Source organism: Delphinus delphis, chromosome 6 (genome assembly GCF_949987515.2).
Source record: "Delphinus delphis chromosome 6, mDelDel1.2, whole genome shotgun sequence".
NCBI lineage: Eukaryota > Metazoa > Chordata > Mammalia > Artiodactyla > Delphinidae > Delphinus > Delphinus delphis.
This window is the reverse complement of record NC_082688.1, coordinates 72,264,999-72,285,995: the sequence shown is the minus strand read 5'-3', so window position 1 is coordinate 72,285,995 and position 20,997 is coordinate 72,264,999. Positions and strand designations below refer to the sequence as shown.

Here is a 20,997-nt window from a genome sequence, read left to right as displayed (position 1 = left end):
GATTCCATCTAGACAGGCAGAGAAGGGCAGCGGGGGCAAACCTTTAGTTTTTCGCGGAGGGACCGGACCCTTAAGCTGTGAAGTAGGGAAAAAGCCCTTGAGCTTTGCTTGCAATATGTTAATATATGTATGTATATATATTTGATACACATATATCAAAGTACCCCTGCGCGAATCGCTCTGGCTGCCCGTTAGAGTCCGGAGCCTCGGGGTTTGCAAACTTGCACCTGGTATCTGACGCCTCTGGGCGCGCGACGCTCTCCGCGCTGCCAGGGGAACCTGGTCCAGGAGCCTGCCTGGAATCGGAAGCTGGGAGGGAAGGAGCCAAAGAGTCCGCAGTCGGGCGTGTGCTCCCAGGCACCGACCCTCGGGGCTGCCGGGCAGGGCACGCGCCGGCAGCAGTAGCCGCGGCGCCGCGAACTCGCCGCCGGCCCCGCCTCCTGGCGCTCTTCCAAGCAAGCCCCTCCTCCCCGCCCCGCTACAAACGGCGGGACCGCGGCGCCGGGGCGTCACTGAGGCAGCTGCGGGCCGTGTGAGGAGGCCGGTTGCTGGCGCGGCGCGGGTGGGGCGGGGGTTCCGCTGGCTTCCAGGCCGCCTTCCCGCCACCGTCAGACCTGGGGACGCCGCTGCCGCCGCCACTACCGCCTCTCCGCGGAGCCCGCCCGGAGCGAATCCTCCGCGGCTGTGTGACGGTCGGCAGCGCGAGCCGTAGTAGCTGCAGCTCTGAGTCACAGCAGGCAAGTGCGGGGGTGGGGTGGGGTGGGGCGGGGGCGGGCACGCCTCGCCGGGCCGCGAGTCTGTTTCGGACGCCGAGGCTGAGGGCGGTGCGCGCCGCCGCGGCGCTGTGTTGCGGAGTCCGGTCTCGGCTCGGCGGGAGCCCTCGTCCGGGCTCAGGGCGGGAACGTTGGTGGAGGCGGCGGAGGTTGTGCACGGGAAGTTCCTAGAGCTCGACCCCTGGCGGCGGGAGTCGAGGGAATTGGTCGCCTCGGGAGGTGGCACCGCCCCTCTTGTGGGCACAAGCTGGTTGGGGGCGGCGGGAGCCGAGCGGGGCCAGTTGCGCCAGGCAGCGTGCACAGGCGTGGACGTGTCGGGTTACGGCCGCGGGTGGCGCGAGAAGAACTGCGCCGAGACGCAGGTGAGTGTATTGGAGGGAAAGTGGGGGAGGGGGCTTTTCTAGAAAAAGGGCAGGATTCCTGTGGTGGACTGGCACCTCCGCCTTGTGGGAGGCTGCGTGCACTGGGTTCTCCAGCCGGGTGGTGTCTGGTGGCGTGCCCACTTGGTACGGCGCCTCCTCGCGCGTGGTCCTTTGCGCTCCCGGGGCGTCTCGAGACTTGCTGCGGCCACGCAGTGTGCGGAGGTGGGTTGGGACCGTGGGCGCCCAGGACAGAGCAGGGAGGATCCTCGGGCCGCTCTTCCCCTTGCGCCGTGTTAGGTGAGATCGGGCGCAGCCGCGCGAGGTCGCAGCTCGAGGTCGCATCCCGGGTTTGCGCGCGAGCCGTGCGCTGGGCGGGAACCACGGGGCGGGTCGGGCCGCCGGGCGAGGCAGGCTCTGGGCTTTCGCTTGCTCGCGGCGGTTGCGGCGGCTGCCTCCAGCTCGGCCAGGAGGGCTGGCCAGCGGCGCCCCGGTGCACGGAGGTGTGTGCGCGCCCTGGTGAGACTCGTGGAGTCTCGGGTGGACCAGCCTCTGTTAACCAGCAGGTGCTCCTCCAGTGGTCGTGACAGTGACCAGCACACAGTCTGCCCACGGCGTTTCCTTAAAAGCTGACTTGTTATCCTAGAGGTCTGGAGCGCAGGACATTGCCTCTAGATGTGAGCCACAGGCACGGAGCCGTAGCTGTCCAGATGGTCATTTAAAATAGTGTGCATTTTCAAAGATCATCTTTACGATAAAATGTTCATCTTCTATCGTCTATGTTTTCTGAAAATGTGAGGAAAGGAGGGTTTGTTACCGGCTATCCTGTCTCCTTTATTCCTTCCCCAAAGGATGGTGCTTAATGCCACACGAAATATGTCCGGCAAGGACAAAGAGCTTTTTAAAACTTAATAATTTTGTGGACCTACCCATAATAATTGTCTTCATAAAAATGTAGCTCAGCCCCAAACTTATGGCAATTAAGTCCATTTAAAAACTCTAATAGCAGTTGGGATGTAATTTTCCCATCCTTTTAAGTAAAATCGGTTTGTTTGAAATACTGTTCAGTTGCCCTTGAAGACAACATTGTCAAGAATCGTTTCCCCCAGAGTCGTCTGAATTTTTCATTTGTGCTAAGGCCGCTTTTTCTTGCGGAAGCTGACCTGGAGTCTCCATTTTGGTGAGCGGGTGGAAAAGCTTTCCTGGATCTACTTTCTCATCTAGACCTTTGGTTCTAGAAATGGGTGACTCTTGCTGGAGGAACTGCAAAGTTACTGCCTTTGGTTTTGAGCTATTCTTCATAATACGTTTGTAGGAATGTTGGTTTAACACTGTTCAGGTGTGTGTGGGGTACATACTTAAAGTTCTCTTGGAAATGGGGGAGAGAATAGAGGGGGGAAGAGGAAAACAGTTCTGAAAGATCATGGCTGGGGTGCGGTGGGGAAAATTAGATTTTGAAGAAACACGTTCCATCCAATTTTCTATGCTTCCTCTACTTTCTTTTCCTTCTTGAGAGAATGTTCTTGTGTTTGTGTGCTCAAAACTGGCCCCTTAATGCCCTTTCGGGTAACTTTGTGCTGCCACCTTTCGGGGGAGTAAGGTTTTTTGTTTTCTCTTCAAAGACCCAGCCTTAGGCCTTTAAGGGCCCCCCCACACCCTTTCTCCCTGTCTTTAGGTGTTTCCTTCACTGTGTCTTGTTTGCTGTTAGAAATCATGTCAGGTCAGCTGTTTAAGCTGCCACGCACTCTTTCCCCGTGGTTCAAGAGAATTTCAGTTTTAGGATATGCTACTAGAATAGAACAGGTACCCAAAACTGGTCAGTGTCCGCCAGGCCTGTCTGTTATTTCCTACTGAACCTTATTTTCCTTTTCTAGGCTCAGAATGTATTGGTTGTTAGAGTTCCTTTTTTGGTTTTGGTTTTTTGGTTGGTTGGTTCTGGTTAATGCTTCTTCACCAGAGAAGCGAGGTCCTTCTCTGTCTGGTTCAGTGCTTTTAGTTAAGACTCAGCTCCCAGCTGGTTACTGAAGAACAATGCTCTAAGTGGCATTTCTACTTCCTCATTTCTTAATCCAGCTTTTGGTTCTTTGTATACGGACAGGTGTTCCTGGCTGAATCCTTGTTGCCACTTTCAGCCATTCTAGCCTTCTGTGCTTTTCCTGTTGATGTTATTTTAATTAAAAAAAAAATACTGCTTTGCCCTCTCAAACGTCTCTTTCTCTTCTTCTCTACTAGAAGGAAGTCCCAAGTTCTCTTTAAGGACACAACAGAGCCATCCAGAATACCCCAGCTTCTAGGCTGGGATCAAACTTTTCCTCTTAATTTGATTGGAAGAAAAAATATATTTTTTAATTTATGATGCTTTTCAGGCATCAGCATGGCACAAGAGCACCACAGTGGCAAATTACTCTTCGTGTTCTTTGTCCCCAAAGAGCTGGGTACTCCTAAATAGCATCTTATCAAGACTGACTTTACCTTCACCTTTTTGATGGCTTGGTCTGCATGGTAGGGTCAGTTCTTTTGCTTCTCGTTTGAAATCTTTTAAAATCTACCACATTATTACATTCTTGTTGCCACCTTTGTCACAGATAATGTTTATTTGGAAGTAAGGGAGGTTGGAGATCCACGGTATTTAGCCTGGTCAGGTTAATTTTTTTGATGGCATTGGGAGGGGCTCTATAGGTGAGATGGTATGGGGCCTGGATGGTGTGCCACCCTGTGGAAAACCTGCCCATAGCAGTCCTCCCCAGCTGTTTCTGATTCTTTGGAAAATCAACTGAATGGGCCAATAATCATAGTAAGCTACCACATTAAAGTGTTGATGATGTTGTGTTTTTTCTTTCTTTTTTTAAAGCATGGGTATTTGGTTGGAGGCAGGGCCACTGAATGGGCACATGACCATAATGCCTTCCCATTGAAATTCTTGATTTTTGAACAAGGGAGCCAGTACTTTGATTTTGTACTGTGACTTACAGATTATGTAGCTTATCCTGCCTGGTTAGAGGCTTTCTTGATTGTTAATATTTAGCTGGCAGCATTGCTGCTTTATGCTAATACTATATTATAGAACTGTTGGAAATCCAAGGCTCTGTGCACTAGTGATGCCACACCCAACTCTTGAATTAACTCTGGAGGACATTAGATGCATAGAATGTTTACTTGCTTTGGCCAATTTCATTTTACTGATGTGGCAGTCTTCACTGGTTCTTGTTACTCACAGAACCCACCTGTTGTGTACTCTAATGCCAAATCCATTGTTTTGTTTCTAATTTGGGAAGAACATTTATCATCTATTTATTTGATTCTAGATACTGGTTGGTTTGCAGCCCTTGTCGATTTCAAGTGCTAAGTGGAAACAGAAGGTGCTTAAGCTTGAAAGGCAATAATTTGTTTTAAGCCTTTTGTGTGTTAAAATATACACTTTTTTTTTTAACGGTTTAAGTAGATTTGGTAACTTGAAATCTGAATTAAAACTAGGAATTAGTGTCTAGTAAAAGTCTACAGAGGTTTTATGGTGTATTTAGGAAAATTTTAACTAACAGGAAATGAACAGATTTGGCTTTTAGCATTCATGATGTATATCATGACTTTAATTTTAGTAAGGTCAAAGGAGAACTTTTTTTTTTTAACGGGGAGACGACTTGCTATATCAATAGCCTTGTAGTCCATCGTATAAAACAAAACAAAAGGCTACTCCTCTGTAACAGTGGGTTAGGTGCATTTTCATAGCCATCATCCCCGCTATTACCAATGCTGTGTTTCCCAAGATTAGTCTACATAAAAATATCTGTTTTTGGTAAAGGTGTTATTTTCTCAGAGCTATGGGTTTGGTGTTGAATGCATCAATTTCATTAATATTCTTAGCCGTATGTTTCCCTTTCGAATGTTGCTTGGTAGTTTTGTGTGATGACAGATAAGGGTTTTCCTTGTAAGCAGGGTTTATGAGGAGGAGGATAGGTGCTTTGGCAAGGAGTGGAATAAGGAGTAAAATAACTGAGAAGGTCATAGGAATAGGTGGCGTGGGGTTAAAGCCAAACCAATTTGGAGGGTGCCTTATTAATTGCAAGTAATTGTGTTTTATGTTTTTTTTTTTTTAAAAACTTGCACTTTCCTAGTACTTGTCTATATTACTGATTTCTGTTATGTCAGTTTCTGACTTAAAATGAATAGCAAAGAAGGTTTGACAGGCAAGACCCTCTTTCCCGCTTTTAGAAATTGTTTATTTGAAAAAACTGGATGATTTTTCTCAATAGACTTATGTATCATGAGACAGTTATAGTAAAATGTTAGATTTTTTTTTGAAACATGAAGGTTTTATTTTAGCATCAGATAAGTTTTGAACTACTAGGTTGAGTTTTCTGTATATTTTCCCCTTGTCTAATCTAATAGTGATAGATTTATACCGGCCTTTTTCCTTGACTTAAAAAAGGAGTCTGTCTCATAAAAAGGAAATTTATATTCTATATGATTAGCTTTCCTTTTCCTCCAGAATTTTTGTTGTTGTGGGCTATTCATTACTGGGGATTATTTCAGCAGCTTTAAAGACTATATTAATGGAATATCACAAAAATCCCTATTTTCACAAATATCAGACCCATTAACTGTTCTTTCAGGATGGATTTTCATTTTATTTTGTTTTGCATTTAGTTAGCAGTGGTCAGACTCACTTCAAGCTCAGTATTTTCACTAATTTTATCTCCTTATGAGAATATGGGCAATAGTTATTTCAGAGTTCTCAGCTTTCCTGTATTTCCTTATTATGGAGCCACTGTAAAATTGAAATTTCTTGTTAAGATTGAGGAGTTTTGAGTCTCTTTGAGCATCTGAAGAAAGCTGCGGGCCCTCTTTCCCAGGAGAAAGTCACATATCCAGAAATTTCCATACAGTTTCTACCATCTTGCCCTCTGGAGTAAAGACTATTAAAATAAGGTTCTATTTAGGAAACAGGACTTTGAAAATTGGAGTTGTCTTACATTGGTGAGAGCAGGGAGAAATTCAGATTGGTTCTTGTGTGCCGTCGTGTTAGTGGTGTGGGCCTTTAGCTTTCATCCAAGGCAGTCTCTAAGCTTCCTTTTCTCCTCATAGGTTGTTTTAAAATCCATTCTGATTTTGTAAACAAATATTATACATGTAAGGTCTTCTTGTGAACACAGTGCTGCCAGTTTAACTACTGAGTTGTCTTGCCTGAATAGATTTTGTCACTTTGGTTGAAATTCTTAATTTAGCAGATCCAGGTGGAAAATACTAGGCTGGTATTCTGAAGTTTCCGTCATCTGGTTTTGGCTCAATTACCTATGTCCTTGGTTTTTTAACCTTTCTTTGAGTGTGAAACCTCACACCTCATTGACGGGGTGAAGATGAGCATATTGAAGTATGAGATTTCTGGCAGCGGAATGACAATGTTTCCTGAATTGGAAAAGTGGTAATAGGTGGTCCCCATAGATGAGTTTTATATATTTGGCCTTCAATGTGTTATTATGAACCATTGTTTTTATAACATACCATCTTTATAACATACCATCATACAATGTGTATTTCTGCCACACAGAAAGAAAATTCCCAGACTGTAGGGAGGTTTTGGGAGAATTGTGACTTTGAACATTTCAATATGGAAATAGATATAAATATATCAATGGAATTTGGAAGGGAAGTTTAAAATGCATTTTTTTTCTTGAAAATATAAATAAAGCTAAGAGATTACATGTGAAATTATGAGAAGTTAGCCAGCTAACATTCCAGGAATATAAATATCTTAATTTAAATTTTCCATCTTTTTTCAATGAGAAGTCAAATTTTAAAATTGAAGCATTTACATTAAAATAATCAGCCCATATCTTCTTGATTTGAATTTTGTTTGATCTCTTATCAAGGATCTATTCCTATACATGAAAAAAAATGAAATTTACACTGAAATAACATTTTTCCCCTGTTGGTTTCAATATCTTTTTACCACCCCAAGTGAAAAGTCATTGATGGATGCCCTATCAAGTAAGTTATTGGAAATTGCTCACTTGTTCAGTTTTTAAAGGATGTTTAACACTTTTTTATTCTTTAGGCATCATTTGTGCATATCAGAAGTATAAGAGGTATGTCTCAAAGCAAATAAGTCACAGTGTGTTTGAAAATAAATTCACCGAATTGGGTAAGGTAGGGAAAATACTCCTGGACCTGTTTGTACTTGATCTTGAATTTCCTCTGAGCTGCTTTTCAAAAGTGAGCTTTTTCTATTTCACTGTTGCTGCTGCTCTACGGGGGGTACCTTTGGTGACACGAGGACCATCCATCTTTATTGCAGGACTATCTAGAACATTTTAAATATACAAAGTTTATTATAGAGTGAGCAAGTTTTTATGACCTCTTCCCCGGTAAGGCCTATTTCTGTATGAGTTTGCTCAACACCACTTTCTCTCCCCTAGGTGCTACTTAACTGGTTGCTGGCTTATTTTGTTTAAACCCTTGGGGTCCTTTTTGGCCTATGGCTGTGAATGACTCATGGACTTTTCCCAAATACCAGGTCATCAGTGCTTTAGGTTTTCATCCCTTCCTTGCCGTTGTCCCTGCAAAGAACTTGAACCACCCACAGCCTTCCTCTCCTCTCTGTGATGCCTCTTGCTAGCCCTCTGTCCCTTAGTCACCTGTCTATGCTTTGGAGCCCTGTGCCAGTTCTGCTTCTAGCCTGGCAGTTCTGGGTCAGGCATAACCTACGCACTTGTCCCTTTCTTTTCTTATTCAGCTTCCACTTTTGCATTGGCTCTTAAGCATTTTGTTACATTTTGTTCACTGAAGATTATTTTCTGTCATCAAGACAGTTGCCGCTATTAGAGGACGAAAGGGAGAAATGGGTTATCAACTGACAAGTGGATTCTGCCACGGGTCCCAAATGGTGGCCCATGGGCTGCATATTCTGGGGCTGTTTCATTTGGCCTAAACTGTGTTTTAAAAAAAGTAGTGAGTTGTTGATTTAGGCATTGGCCAATATCATGTAAGGATCTAGAGCCATATTTTGTGTCTCTGGAAAACGTGTGAAGGTGGAGCAACGCTGAGCCCATATTCACTGCACTGTTTACATGGAGCATGGTTTATTTCACTTCAGAATACATTGTTGCTTGGCCTTTGTGGGTATTTGAGTTTGTGATTCTAATGCTGCAGTTCCTAAAGCCATGGGAATTAAAAAGTTTATTAAAATATCTAGACAAAGGCAGTAGTTCTGAAGACTTCAGTTCTTTTGATTTTCTTTGTGTTTGCAAATAACGTTTGAATTATGTTAGATTGTTCCTTATAAATTTACATCTTGAAGTCTTCTTTATTTTACATAGAGAAGTCTCGTCTTGGACCTCCTCTTCCTTAATGCCTGGCTGCAAGACAGCTTCTCGTTCCTTTACAAGATGTGCTTGCATCAGGGTATCTTACCTTTTTTCCCCTCTCCCTGGGATTTTAAACTTGCCCTCATTGGGACCAGAGATTTCTTCCTGCCTGTTGCCTGCTTATATTTGTTCAGATGCTTTGAGGTCAGCAGAAGTTGCTTGGTGCTGTGAAAACTAATAGGATGTTATGAGCTGTTTCAAAGAGCCCCATGGCCCACCTGCTAACCTCATTGCTGATGGTGTCAGCTTAGAAAAGACATTCTCCCCTCAGAATGCTGTAAAAAAGAGCTGATATGAGAGGTTACCAGGTGTGAGGTTTATGTGTGTGTTGTTCTTCTCTCCTTTTCCCCCTTATTTTTTTTTTTTTCAGTTTTCAGCCTTTTCTAAACCCCCTCTCCAGAAACAGCAGGGCAACCCAGCAAAGCTTTCTCCCACGTGTGCAGTAGAGCAAGCTGATACGCCAGCAGAAGTAGAAAGAGGCCCCACATGTCGTGTTTGGACCAGTGTTGTAATTTTATTTTACAGTAAGGAAGGTGGATATTATTAATCTACTCCTGAGCATAATAGCACAATTTGAATAGCAGAGAGCAACTTTGGTGTGTGTTAATGTCTAGTGAGATGAATACAGATGAATGGTAAGTAGGTAGAAAATGTCAGTGTAGAGCTTTCCTTTTGGTGACTTTAAGCACTTACATTTCCAGTTAACTTTTTGTTCAGCCCAGCACACAGATATGAAGACCTGTTTTATCAACCCAGCATTAATGTAGCTTCTGAGGATGGAACAATGCCTATCAAGCCCTGCTCTCCTGGCAGCCACTTGAGCTGGGCCAGTCATAACAAGGAATTAGAATGTGTCCCTGTATTGAACATCTTAGCAAAACCTTTCAGAATAATAGGAGCTTAACGCTGGCAGTTTTAAAAATTGGTGCAGTTTCTAGCCCAGCCACATTTTTTTTAATATTTGGGAGTGAGTGAAAGTGTGTGCTTAATTTGAAAAAAACTAATTTTGAATTAACTGTGTGTATAGTTTAAAAAATACTGTAGGTCTATTCTGAACTAATTTTTAAGAGGCACTTTAAAAAAACTCTTGGTACCAAGCATCTTCCATGATTATATGATTCTTTTAGATGAATATATTGCTTATTTTGACATGCCCTGGAGTATCTTGTTGAGGGGCTTCCAGGGTGTCTTCATTGTTGGGTGGGGTGGGGCATTGAGAATTTGTTTTTTAGAAAAAGAATCGTGTTTTATCTTCCTAAAGGTTGAGAATTATTGTCATGGAGCTTCTACTGTGCTATTAGAAAGGCTTTGGTTTTGGTGGGCTGGTAGTTACCTTGGAGACTAGACCTTTTCCAAATTCATCTAAAGTTTTTTCTTCTAGTTTTTTTTTAAAGGATCTTAAGAAATGTCTTCACGTTTTTTGTATTGGGACCATGTTCAGAAGCCAGGGAGTTTGTGTAGTCCTTATGGTTTCATCACACATTATTACTGAGTGCTAGGTACTGAGAGAGCTTTAGAGAAATTTATAAAGCATCCTTGTACTCATTCCTTGGTCTGCCTGCTTAAGGAGATGCAGAAAACGATATCACAAGCCTCCCCCTCTAACTTTAATAGTAGTTTGAGGACTTGAGAAAAGGGACATATCTCTATAGTCTGGGCATTAAGGATATGGCCAGGATTCTGCATATTGTTTTGGGGACAGGAGTGTGGTTTTCTTGGTCTCAGTTGTTTTGTGTGTATATTTGCTTAGTTTTTGTGTCTTCCCTCCTCCCTCTCTCCCATGTCATTGTCATTCCTTTTGGGTCTCTCTTTTGTTGTATGAATAATTACTTCCTAGTTTGCCAGGAGTCCAGTCACAGGTAAAGAATGTTTATGCAATGCAGAACCTGTCAAGTTTAAGTTGTGGCTGGAGAGAGACACCACTGCGACTGTCTTAATTCTGCTCTTGTCCAAAGAAGATCGGATCCCAGGCATGTGTGTGTAACCACTTGAAGCCTCCAGTGTTTCCCCCATGGTTTTACTCCCTTGATAGCATGATGTGCCAGGAGCTTCTTCTGTGTATAACATTTATTTTTCAAAACATTTAGGAAAAAGTCATAAGGATGATAAAGTTTCTTGGACTCCTTCCCTGTTAGTATAGTTCCAGTAGTAGTAAGCCAGTGACAGGTTAGGATCTGGGATGCTTTTAAAAACACTGATCTATACCTTCTCCTTGATTCTTGCTCATGCCTAAGACCACGTCTGCCAGGAACAAGGGTTCTTAAGGCTGCTGATTGTAGCTTTCTCATGCCAGTTCTTGATGTTCTTAGGTCTGCCTGTTGCTTTTCTCCATTAATGGCATTTACATTTCTTACTTCGGAAAGGTGATTGGACAGCCTGTATGCTGCTTCATCTCCTTGTTTTGCTGGAGAGGCTCATTCCCTCAGGTGGAACTGGCTCTTGATTCTTGGACTTTTTAAAAAGGATTTGGCTAATCTACCTGTATTGTTTGTGGACAGTAGGGGGCAAAGTTTGATTTCTTGGTGAATAACATAGTTTGTGATCTAGAGAAGAAAAGTGAAGGGGTTGGTTTTTCCCCTTTTGTACAACTTCTAAAAGTAACTTCTAAATTATTGCCTCGTGAGAATGCAATTAGAGTAAGAAATTTTGTATTTGATAGGACAGTAAGGAGCTGCCTGTTTTTAGTTGCTGAAAGCCCTGGCTGTTAGGACAGAGGAACAGGTGGAATCAGTAATTGAAGGTGGTGTACTGCCCACAATGATGGAACCAGGAGACACGAGCATTGTGTTTTCTGTTCTTCCAGGACTTCACCACAGTTCCCTGGGATAATGAGTTTACAGATGAGGGAAATGAGGCTCAGAGGTCAGGTGGTTTGTTAAAATCATCCTGCTGGGTGGGTGTGAAGGACTTAGGTCTGTGACTCCTAGTTCACTCCCTGTTACCCTGGTCTCCAGAATGATGTTCTTTCTACCTCTGGTAGTTCTGTTGGTTGTAGTTTCAGGTGGCTGAGGACACAGAGACAGATCCGAGAGGCAGCTCGACGACTGTGTCATCTCCAGGCCTTATTGTTTGGCCCCTCAGTGGTGGGGCTGTTGTAACCTGTAGCACTCCCAGCAGAATGCCCATACCTATTTCCCCAGGGCCAGGATTCTGACCTTGCATTTTTTTTTTTTTTTTTTTTTGCGGTACGTGGGCCTCTCACTGCTGTGGCCTCTCCCGTTGTGGCGCACAGGCTCTGGACGTGCAGGCTCAGCGGCCATGGCTCACGGACCTAGCCGCTCCGCGGCATGTGGGATCTTCCCGGACCGGGGCACGAACCCGTGTCCCCTGCATCGGCAGGCGGACTCTCAACCACTGCGCCACCAGGGAAGCCCCTGACCTTGCATTTTTTAAGGTCTATGACCAGATGACTTCTGGAAGAATTCCATCACAGGCTGGTGTCTTGTTGCCAGCTGGCAGTCTCCACTTGCAGGATTACTTTTTGGAACTATATAAAGTATAGATCTATAAGTGAGGAAATGAAGGCACTGTCTTCACACTTATTTTAGGATTCTGTTAAAATCAAGAAAAAAAGATTGTGATACTGTGAGCTCTATTCCTGGCGAAGGTGACATTCTGATAACCCTAGCTCGTTGTAGTAGAGAATCTGTAAGGGCTATTCCTTAAAGTTGTTACGTTTCTGGGACTAATATGTTCCAAATCTGGTGGGCTTTTAGAAATGCACCTATCTTTGTTCTGAGAAAAAGTTGCAGGTCAGGTGCTCCATAGGATGTATGATGTCCAAACTTGAATCAACAAAATATCTACCCAGTAAAGATGGTTATTGATTTATCTTGTTTCTCCAACTTAACTGTCAGAAAAATCTGTTGGAGGGAGGGTGGATGGTGAAGAATACAGATTCAAGATAATCTTTCTGTTCTTCCCTAGAAAGGGGACATCTGTCTTGTTTATTATTTTATCTCTTGCACCTAGTGTGTTACTTGTTTGTAGTAGAAATTCAGGAAGTTATTTTTTTAATTCAATTGAATTCAGAGTCTGGAATTGAGATAATACAGTACTTGAAACTTACTGTCAATTGAGAAAGTTTTATTTGCATCTGTAGGTAAACCATGAATGATAGGTGATCTTATTAAAATTTTAATCACTACAAGGAAATTTTAGCAAAAAATGTTGGTTTAACTAATGCCATATTTCCTCAAGTCTTAGATGTGCAATTTTTACATAGTTTTTGAATCTCATAAATATGTCCACTTAATGTAGTGATGTTTATTTTTCTTACAGCTGGGAAGCTAGTGGTGCATCTTTCAATCCATGATATTGTAGAATAGAGACGCTTCTTGTTAATGTGTCCCTTGGTTTCTTATCTTTGTGTATATTTTACTCTTTCAAGCCTATAAATATTATCCTTGTGCTCTGTGAAGCTGTTGTAAACCTAAAAAAAAAAATAAAAGAAAATCATCTCTACATATTTCAAGCAAGTGTCTCTGGTGTAAAATTGGCCCAACAGGCTATGCACATAGCGAAGGAGTATAGCATAGCAGTCAGGTGGAATCCTGCCAAGGGTGCTCCATGCTGTTTAGCCAGATTTAGGACATCACAAGATGAAGCAGAAGTTAAGATAGGTATTGAGAATTCAAAGCTGAATAGCTTTTTATATCATTTCATCGTATAGGACACTGCAATCCTAACCTTTGACTTTAATAAATAGCCTGCACTTCCTTTTCTGTAAGTTTCTTTTTTTTTTAAAGTTGGCCTCCACTATCAAAAGATTTTGAGTGAAAGGTTTCTGTAGTTCCCCAGTTCTCTAAGAAATTCAGAAACATAAAGAGATCAGGGGACTTGTTGTCAGGTCTTGGGTATTTTATATTGAGCTTCCCTAAGGAGTTTTATGGAACTTTACCTGTAAGGAATTTTTCATTGTGGCTGGAACCTCTTTCTCTTCCCCATTCCCTATGATTATTTCCTGTTTGTTATTGTTTAAAGAAATGAAGCAGATTTGCTGACAATTTATTAAATGACTGTTTGAAAATGTTCACTATTCCTTTTTGCTAGAAAGTGGCTTCTTAAAACTTTAAACTTTCCTCTAGACCTACAGCTTTATAGGATTTAAATTTTTATGCTTGTGTTGTGCCTGGCCTCCTGACCTTAATGATATTTTGTTGTCTTCTTGATTTCTTATCCATTCACTTTTTTTGGATTGTTTATCAACCTCTTTTACTCTGCAGTAGTTTAAAAACAATTATTTTTCCAGCTTATACATGAAAACATCTCAGTTTCCTTAGTTTCATTTACTTAGTAAACATTTTGTTCATACTGTGTACCACACACTGTCTTAGATACTGAGACATAGGGGTGAGTGTGATCTAGTCTTTGCGGACATGAAACTCAGAGTATTGGGGGAGACACATGTTAAAGCTCTAGAAGTTATTATTTATAATGGTGATTTGTGTTACGAAGGGCAAGAGTCTTTGGGGCTCCTAACTTAGTGTGGGGTGGTCAGAGACGTTCATTTGTTAACTTCATCTTCCCTCCCACCTACCCTCTCCCTGCCTTACTCCATCAAAGGCAGACGTTTTGTTTTTTAATTTTATAGGCAATAGAATATTAGAATAGAAAGGGGTCCTGAAGTTGAACTCTCTTTTTCCCTGATAAATTCATGGTGAACTTTGAATCCTGGATCTGATCCCTGCCATCTAGTTTATATCCCACCAAAGGTCTGGCTTTTTTTTTTTTTTTTTAAACAGCCAAGAAACAAACTGTAATGTTCTCAAGTATACCAGTAATTTAGCAGCTTTCACACTAAAAACTATACAACCACTGCCAAGTCCAGCAGTGTTATCTGCATAGTCTACATCTTTCACTCGTGGCTTTGAAAATGCGCTGCTCTACTCAATTTTGAAGTATAATTTATCAACATTTTTTTGATAGTACTTTTCTAGTGTATAAATTGCGGTTGTAAAAACTATAAAGAGAAATGTCTGTTAGGCTTTTTGATTTGGTCTAAAGGACTTTACCTACTCGCCCCAAATTATAGTTTGTCATTGATTGAATTGTTTGGTTAATTTATGAATAACCTTTTATAGAATCCCTCTGCCAGATCGAGGCAACCCACCCCATTTCTTCACAATACTGTGTTCCTCCCAGTATTCATTTAAATTTGAGCTAAAATCAAATACCATATTATTTTGGAATTGTCTTTGAAACATTCGTTGGGATGGGAGAGGCTTAGGCAGTTTTCTTTGTAGAAACCTTGGAAGACATTTATTGAAAAATACTTCTTTCTTAAAATGACCTGAATGGCTTTTGGGCAGTCCCTTAATTCTAAAGGGCTATGTGTGTTTGTAAGAGATTGGTAGCAGAGTCTGGGAAATTGCTCTAAGTAATCAGAAAAAGACAAGAAGAAAAAGAGGTTAGAGAAAATGAGGAAGCGAATTCTCCATGTGGCTTGTTTCCTCAACCCACAAACATCATCAGAACTATAAACAGTACCGTGAATTTATGACATGGTATTTTAAAATGATATCCCACCTACTTATTAGATCATTACATTTACTAGAGTATATTCTTAACTCATTGTTTTCCTCAGAGAGGTAGACTCTGTTTGCATTTTTTGGACACTTATTAAATGTTGTTTTCAAATGCATTGGAAGCTCCTTGATGTCAGTGATCCTGTTTACAGCTTTGTTCCTCGATATAGTAGATCCCTATATTTTTAAAATAAAGTTTAAAATTATAAAATTACACATGCCAAAAGTAAATACTACATGTAAGTTTTTTTTTTTTTCTTTAAGGCATACTCAGCCTTCGTACTCAGGTTAGTGAGAAGTTGCCATGTGTAACATACATATTTGACCAATTGTAGTTAATCAGAATTCTTAACATTTAAACTGAGCACTTTGAGGTTTTTTATGGACATTAATTATTACTATACAATACTATTTAAGTGCTGGATAGTAGATAATACAAAAAGTCATCTTAGAATATTAAGTTAACAGTGCTGTTTGTCTTCATCCATTCCTGTGAATAATTAAGACTTTACCATATCTATTTGCAGTCTCCTAGTTGGTGAATTTAACAGTGGACCACACAGGAAAAGATCTGGGGTGATGCTTCTGTAACCACTTTGACAAGACTGAGATTATGCCTTTTACATGTATTTATGACCTGTTTTATACAGCTTCAAAGCATGCTATATTAAAAAAAAAAAATCCCTGCTTTAAGACTGGATTGAAGTGGCCGTGTTTGCCAGGATTAAGGAGGCAGGCTCCAGGGATGACTGCCAGGCTGGTCTAACAGCAGTGTGAAACCTCCTTTGGCTGTTGGGAGAATAGCTGCTTTCTGCTCAACACTGAGTCTTTTTGGAAGCAGATAGAGAAGTTGAGGTCCAAGGTGGATGCTCTGATCAAGGATGGCTAATCTTAAGAAGGGTTATTGGGCTGGATATTCCTGAGGTATATGTGTGGCCCCTGTACACACACACACACACACACACACACGCACAATCCAGGGTACAGCGGCAGCTCCATCTGGTATGTTGCAGGCCTGCCGTGACATAGAACTGTTTGTTCTAAAGCAACTCATTTTAAAGCTGCAATATGTTAAATGGGCAGCCCTTCATTTGAAGGCCCGGGGTATGTTGGCAGTTTATCAGCAGCAGGGTTGTGATCTTGTCACTTCTTGTTAATAAAGGCTTTTATTTAGCTTAGCAAATCATATCTCCTGTTAACATCCACTCTTTCAAATGGTAAGCTTGAAAGGGATGTTTGTGACTTTTTATTAATTAGTAGCCATCAGGGTGCTTTGGTCCTCCCTTGTGATAGCCATTTAGCTGCATTTCTTCTACTGAGATGCGGCTTGTCTTAACTAGGAAAACCACCAGATGATTAAAATGATCCTTTTTTTGTTTGTTTGTTATTTTTGAAATGGTTTTTTATCTTCCCTCTAAGGTGGCCATTTCCTCCAGTCTCAATTTCACTTCCATTTTTAAATTCCTAGCAGGGGTTTTATCAGAGCATTTACTTTCCCAGTGCAGCAGTTTGACTTTCCCAGCACTTGTTTGTTTATTTCCGGGCAGCCCAAGAGAATAAGTATTTTGTCTTCAGATTTAATGTGCATTCTTATATATAGCAAATTCAAGGACATCAGAGAATGTCAGAGCTGGAGGGGCCCTTATCCACAGTGTTGATGAAAACCCTCATTGTATAAACATGGAATTTGTGGTAAAGGTGTTGCCTAATGTCTTATAAAAAGCGATAGCGGTTGGTGACTCTAAACCCATAGTTGGTTCCTGACATGCCTTTCCTTCTCCCAGTTCCCTCTCGGCACTGCTGCATTATTTCCATTTCATTTTTAAAAATGCAGGCGAAGTCTTGGTGGGATTGTAAGTTGATAGGATTTTTTAGAGGGCTTTTTGGCAGCAACTTAGCATAATTAAAAATATAAATTGACTATGAACCAACAGTTTCTATCTTTAAATGTATATTTTTGCTCTCTTGTATAAGGTATTTATTGCAAGCATTGTTTGAAATAGTAAAACCTTGGATATTTATCAGTAGGGAATCATTTATATTAATTTGGGCCATCTCAGTTATAGTCAGCTCCTCTGTATCTGCAGGGAGTGGGTTTCCACGTCCACAGACTCAAACAATTGTGGACTGTATACTATGTTTACAGTCGGCAGATGCAGAACCAGAACCGGATATGGAGGGCTGACTTTGGGACTTGGGAATCCTCGGGATTTTGGTATCTGTGGGGATCCTAGAATCATTACCCTGAGGATACCAAGGGACCACTGTATAGCCATCTATAAAGAAAGAATTCTGTTATGTGCTGATATTTAACTGTAAAAAGCAAGTTGCAAAGATCATTACAGAAAGATCTACCTCTGTGTATCTACTAAAGTATTTGCTTTCCTCACCTGTGCTTGTACATGTTTGTATTGGCTTTGAAAAGGTTCGAATTGTTAATGAAACTGTTAACTTCTGGTGTGTGCGTTGGAAGAATTAGATTTCTTTCATTTTATAGTGTTCAACAGTTATCTTTTTGCGTCATGTATACATTTTAGTTTGCAAAAATATTAACATGCAGTTACTAATTACTTCAAAAGATAATCCCCCTTGTATTTTTCAAAGCATTTTAGCAGATTTTCAGTATTCTCTGCATCTCAACTGTTTATTAATGTTTGGTGCCTCGATAGAGCCTAGCACTGTGCCAGGTCTTTGGGAGTTCAGGAGCAGTAGGATATGGATGCTATCCTTAGGTTAAGTCTAGTTGACAGCCTGTAGTCAGGAAATGTGATGAGTTGATTGTGGGAGAGGGGGTTTGGTGAGGGCTGCTGCATAGTTGGGAAAGGTTTGAGAAACTAGGTAGATGTGAGTAGCACTTTGGGGAGGTTTTATAGAGGTAGAGGGAGACTTTTTTCCTTGGATAAAAAGAGGGGGATTAAACATGATGTACTCCCAGCATATTGAGGAAATAGCTTTGACTATTAGAGTGTGGTTAGGTTTCTAGAGGGCCTTGAAACTCAGGAAGGAACGTTTCCCTTTCTGTATGGTGTAGGGTGTTGTAAAGCCTTTGGAATATGAGCATAGTAGGAAGAAAACTTGAGAGAAACCAGATTGGGGACAATTTTGTAGGATGACCTGGTGCAAGGAAAACGGAAATAAAGGATGTGGGTTGGTATGGCAAAAGCAGCCCTAGAAAAGAAGGAGCAGGACTTCAAGAGTGAAATGAAATGTGATTTGGTGCCTGACTATGGTGGAATCTAGCAAATGGAAAACTACTACTTGGCATATTGTATACTGTTAGTATTCTCTAAACCAAAGTAAGTATGCAACATGAAACATAACTTATTATGCTTTATAAAGTGTCTTTTCTGAGAACCAGAATATAGAGTTTATTCATGGTTCTCTTATCATGGTTTTATAGAAATTCTATATCAAAGAAAGTTGAACTGACTAAAGTGAGTACTGGGCATAAGAAGTACTTCACACAGTCCCAGGGCTGGAGAAACATGTCTTTGAAGGTAAGGAGAGGAATAGGACACCATTCTAAGGTTTACCTGTATATGCTTAAAAGATTCACCATGGGATTTCCCTGGTGGTCCAGTGGTAAAGAATCCACCTTCCAATGAAGAGGACTCGGGGTCGATCCCTGGTCTGGGAACTAAAATCCCACATGCCTCTAAGGGACAACTAAGCTCACGCGCCACAACTACTGAGCTCGCGAGCCTCAGCTAGAGAGGCTGCATGCTGCAAACTACAGAGCCCTCGTGCTCTGGACCCCACTCGCCACAGCTAGAGAGAGAAAACCCGCACGCTACAACTAGAGAGAAGCCTGCGCGCTTTGACGAATACCCCAAGTGCCACAATCAAGACCCATCGCAGCCAACAACGACAACAACAGAAAATCACCACGGAAGAGAACTTATTTAGCACTGGTGAGACTAGCGATTCTCAAACTTTTTGTTCTTTGGACTCCTTTTTACACTTAAATTATTGAGGACTCGAAAGACCTTATGTTTATGTAAGTTATGTTTATCAATATTTTTTGCATTAGAAATTAAGATGAGAAAGTTAAAAACAGATATTTAGCTCAAAAAACTCCAATAGCATTAACAAAAGTAACATTTTAAAAATGATGGATATGTATATTTTGCTAAAACAAAAATAATGGTAAGTGGCATGATTTTACAGTTTTTCATCTCTTTAATGTCTAGCTTAATAGGAGTCAGCTGTATTCTTATATATTGCACCAGGCTGAATGCAGAAGCAGCTGTCACACATCATATAACCTTTGGAAAGCTCTAGTGTACTTTTTTTTTTTTTTTTTTTTTCTGTATGCGGGCCTCTCACTGTTGTGGCCTCTCCTGTTGCGGAGCACAGGCTCCGGATGAGCAGGCTCAGCGGCCATGGCCCAGCTGCTCCGCGGCATGTGGGATCTTCCCGGACTGGGGCACGAACCTGTGTCCCCTGCATCGGAAGGTGGACTCTCAACCACTGCGCCCTCTACTGTACATTTATGAGAGAATGAGAGGAAAAGATATTGTTTTGACCTTCTGGATCTGTGAAAAGGTCTCAGGGACCTTCAGTGGTTCCTGGACCACACTTTGAGAACTGCTGGGTTGGACTCATGTCTTCTTGGGATAAATAGGGCAAAGCTCACTTGAGCCTTAAAATTTAGAAATCTGTATTACAGGTATTAATGGACAGTCATGTTTCCAGTGGAAGTGCAAATTTAAGAATAAAGGCATGGAATTAGAATAACTGAAGGTGAGATTGTGCTGGGAGTTGAAGCCTCGAATAGTGTGACCAGGTTCAGTCACTAGCAGGTTTTACCTTGGTCCAAATCTTGGTACTTATCTTCCTTACCTTAAAATCAAAGCTGTGACTAGCTTTCAGAAGTTCCATGTAGCACAAACATTCTATGATTTATTCATGTATTTTTTTTTTATAGTGCTCTCAACACTTTCTTTCTATAAATACACACATGCCCACACATCTACGTACACACATTTGGAGCACTGTAGAAGGTCACATGAGCTAAAAATGCACTTTGGAGTACTTCACCTAAGCATTTTCTTTTTCCCACATTGGCTTCATTGTCCTAGTTTGTTTTTAAATAGAAATTGACTAAATTGTATTGTGGGTGTATATAGAATCTTAACCTCTTTTGTCAGCTGTTGAACACATCTGCACTTTTTTTTTTTTTTAACCTTCCACTGCATTTATTCACCCCCCCCCCCCCAATTTATTCAAGACTAGGTGGGTAAGAAGGAGGCAGGTGAGATATCACCCAAACCACTGTTGTCAGGCAGGGCTCCGCTTGTACATTCCAGGTTGCTGAGGTCCTTGAGAGAAGAAAATGGCACAGTAGTCCCTTCCTTTGAAATGCAAAATGGGATTGGTGGTGGTGAGGTGGTGCCCATTTAATTTTTTGTGATACCACATTTGTTTAATATTCTGATAGAATTAATTACTTTCAAGTCTAAATGAGCAAATTTGAAACATTTCCTGGATTTTAATTTGGATAAAAAATTCCTGAACATTATGTTGTTATATATTAAGGCCTTCATATGTCCAGACGGGATCAAGAAATATCCATTTACATGTGGAATCTAAAAATTACAACAAACTAGTGAATATAACAAAAAAGAAACCGACTGAAAGAGAGAACTAATTAGTGGTTACCAGTGGGGAGAGGGAAGGGGGGAGGAGCAATAATACGGGTAGGGAATTAAGAGGTACAAACTATTATGTATAAAATAAGCTATAAGGCTATGTTGTACAGCACAGGGATTATAGCCAATATTTTATAATAACTATAAATGGAATATAACCTTTAAAAATTGTATAACCAATATAAATTGTATAGCCAATATTTTATAATAACTGTAAATGGAGTATAACCTTTAAAAACCTTTAAAGTGAATCACTTTATTTAACACCTGTAACTTATATTGTGTATCAACTATACTTCAATTTTAAAAAAGTTTAGTTAAAAAAA

The 20,997-nt window shown here is 41.3% G+C and overlaps 1 protein-coding gene across 7 annotated transcripts in view; it reads left to right on the top strand.

Moving 5' to 3' along the window:
* Positions 1 to 20,997, top strand: part of ELAVL2 (ELAV like RNA binding protein 2) — a 139,984-nt gene that overhangs the window by 8,590 nt on the left and 110,397 nt on the right. The window contains exon 1 of one of the 7 annotated variants that reach the window (XM_060014851.1): positions 1,003 to 1,135. The exons of 5 other annotated variants lie outside the window; for them this stretch is intronic. The gene's annotated coding sequence lies outside the window, so the exon portion shown is untranslated. Of the gene's footprint in view, positions 1 to 1,002; positions 1,136 to 20,997 lie in introns of those variants that run through there. One more of the 7 variants, XM_060014846.1, reaches the window with a different exon arrangement.